Raw genomic sequence first — 2,924 nt, forward strand, 5'->3', positions numbered from 1 at the left:
ACAGCATCATCCTTCGTGGGACAGCTCGCACCTCCACCGTGGTCGCCGACAACGCCTCCTGGTCCGTGAGACTGCAGAGCCTAGCGTCGCCCACTCACCTGGTCGAGGTGACGGCCAACCGGTGCCTTCCTGGTACCCTCTGACTACTGGCTAGTAGTACGAACTTGGTCCCCTCTGCTTTCAGGTATCATCAATCTCTGATCCAGGCTTGGATCTCTACGAACTATTCATCACTGGTCGCCGGCCAGCAACTCCTTTTCTTCCGGCTCCTGGCTCGTCAGCGAAGACACCGACGCTTGTAAAACTTGTGCAGCCGCAGCCCTCGTGGCTAGGTAACTCGGCATTTCGGTGCCTGCATAGCCTCTTTACTCTAGGGTCCCGAGTCCCTCGCTTCCGACTTGCCTTATCGGGTCCGCCCGAGACCTCTAAACTTTCCGTGTCCTCGGACACTTGTTTTAATTGTGCACTTGAAGTATTTTCCTAAGAGATTTGGTTTGTGCTTAGTACCCTGTCCTCATAAAGAGTCCAGGGCTGTTGTGAATCTTAATAAATATCCTGTTTATTTTCATAACACTTGTGTGGTGTCCTTTCACTTGGTGTTCAAGGGGTACATGTGTGGTAAACAGCTGGCTTAACGCGCCCTCTCGAGTCTTTAGCCTTAGACTGCTCGTATCCACGCTACTAGGATAGCTGGTCTATAGGTTGACTTACAACCAATCACCATAAGGGTCGCTTGGAACGATACATAGCGGTCGCTAGAATAGCGAACGCTGCATATCGGGCCAACTTCTCACATTGGTGAGCAGCGGTTGGGATTTGAGCTTGCTGTTGTTTTACCACACGTATCCTAAGAATATCTTGTTGAAAGATCACATAAGTACTGTTAGTACATATAACTAAAGCTTAGAATACTCTGAGTTCTACTGAACCAGCTGTTGCAGCTCCTCAAGGCTTAGCACACCTTGGCTGCAACTCTTAGCAAGGGAATAGTAGGTAAACACATAGTGTAGGTAGGTGCATCACTTACACCACACTAGAAACAGTATGTCGGACAAAGGAGGAAACTCTGAGTCTCCCCTTGTGTCAGTTGACCCTCCACAGGTCATCCCTTCGAGATATACTGTGCTGAGCTTCAAGGAGTTAAGACAAGTGTGTCACTCCAGGAAGATCAAGCAGGGGTCTAACCCCACCACGTCCTTTCTGATTGGTCTCTTGGAGACTTATGATGCCAGAAAAGCTGAGACCCTTCCCAGCTCTTCTAATCCAGAAAGAGACATGCCTCCCCTCGAGGGAACCAGAGACGATCCTGACCTCATCCACCTCGCCACTGAGAACAAAGATGTGGAGGATGATGAGGATGAGGATCCCTCTGGGGATGAGGCAGATAAGGGACAGGTAGAAGTCGTCAGACTAACCCGGTCCAACTTAAGCAAACATGATAGTGGTACTGGGGGACCCCCAGCGCTACTGTCAGGTCAGCTTAACATTGGGAATGGACGAGCCCGATCTCTGTTGAGAGACTCTGGCAGATCCCTTCAAACCAATGGCTCTCACAACTCTTCTCAAAGAGGGATGACGTCCCCTCAGAGGAGAGTGTACGAAGCTAAGGAAAGGGCAGCTAATCTGAGGATTGAAAGGGAAGAACTTGCCCTGGCCAAAGAAAGGCTTGCCTTTGCTAGAGAGCAACAGTTAAGTGGGGTAGTCCCCACTGGTGGCAGCAATGTACCTAGCAATAGGGAAAGGAGTTTTGATACGAAACACCTTGGTAAGATAGTGCCCCCCTTTAAACAAGGGGACGACATCCACAAATGGATTACTGCTTTGGAGAGGGCCTGCACTGTGCAGGGTGTTCCCCAGAGTCAGTGGGCAGCTATCTTGTGGCTCTCCTTCGAAGGAAAAGGAAGAGACAAGCTCCTCACCACAAGGGTGGAGGATGCTAACGATTACCAAGTCTTGAAAAATACACTCGTTGAAGGGTTCGGCCTAACCACTGAGCAGTACAAGGTGCTGTTCAGGGATACCCAGAAAACGCAGTCTCAAGATTGGTCTGACTTTGTCGATTGTGCCACTAAGGCTTTTGAGGGCTGGTTGCTGGGCAGTAAGGTTACTGATTACAAAGGATTGTATAATTTGATGATGAGAGAGCAAATTTTAAACAATTGTCAGAACCAGTTGTTGCATCAGCATCTTGTCGACTCGGATCTGACCTCTCCCCAAGAATTGGGAAAGAAGGCAGACAGATGGGTTCGTACGAGAGTTAAACAGAACCAGGGCCAGAATCAAGGTGGTCAGAAGAAAGCAGACCAGAAGGGTAAAGATTCTAAGGGGGAACAAAATGACCAGAGGTCTTCGACAGGTCCCCAACAACCCAAAGAGGGTGGGGGTCAGGCTCCCCAAAAGAAGAAAGAAGGCCAATCCAAAAGATGGTGCCAGTACTGCAAAAGTAAATCTCACTGGTTTAGTGAGTGCACCAAGAAAGGAGGAGGGCAGACTCCTGCCACTGCAGCCCCTAAGGCACCTGTGCCCCCTAGTACAGCCAGCAGTGGTAGTGCGCCTCCCAAGGGTTTAGTAGGGTTAACCCTGGGTTCTGAGGGGCGTGACAACTTAGTTGGCACACTCACTCAGGCTGTCCTTGTCAGTGCAGGGGACGTGGACGTGTCCCCTGACATAAGTCCCAATGCTTTGGACAAATACAGACAGACGCCTTTCATAAATGGAAAAATGGCTCAGGCCTATAGGGACACTTGTGCCAGTGTCACCATGGTGACACCTAACTTTGTGGACCCTGGACAAATCATGCCAGGTACGGAATTCCTGGTGACCAATGCAAGCAATGTCACTACCAATCACAGTATGGCAATTGTAGCTTTCTCCTGGGGAGGGGTAACTGGCCAAAAGAAGGTTGTAGTTAGTTCAGACCTCCC

This window comes from Lissotriton vulgaris, chromosome 1_1 (genome assembly GCF_964263255.1).
Source record: "Lissotriton vulgaris chromosome 1_1, aLisVul1.2, whole genome shotgun sequence".
NCBI classification, from domain to species: domain Eukaryota; kingdom Metazoa; phylum Chordata; class Amphibia; order Caudata; family Salamandridae; genus Lissotriton; species Lissotriton vulgaris.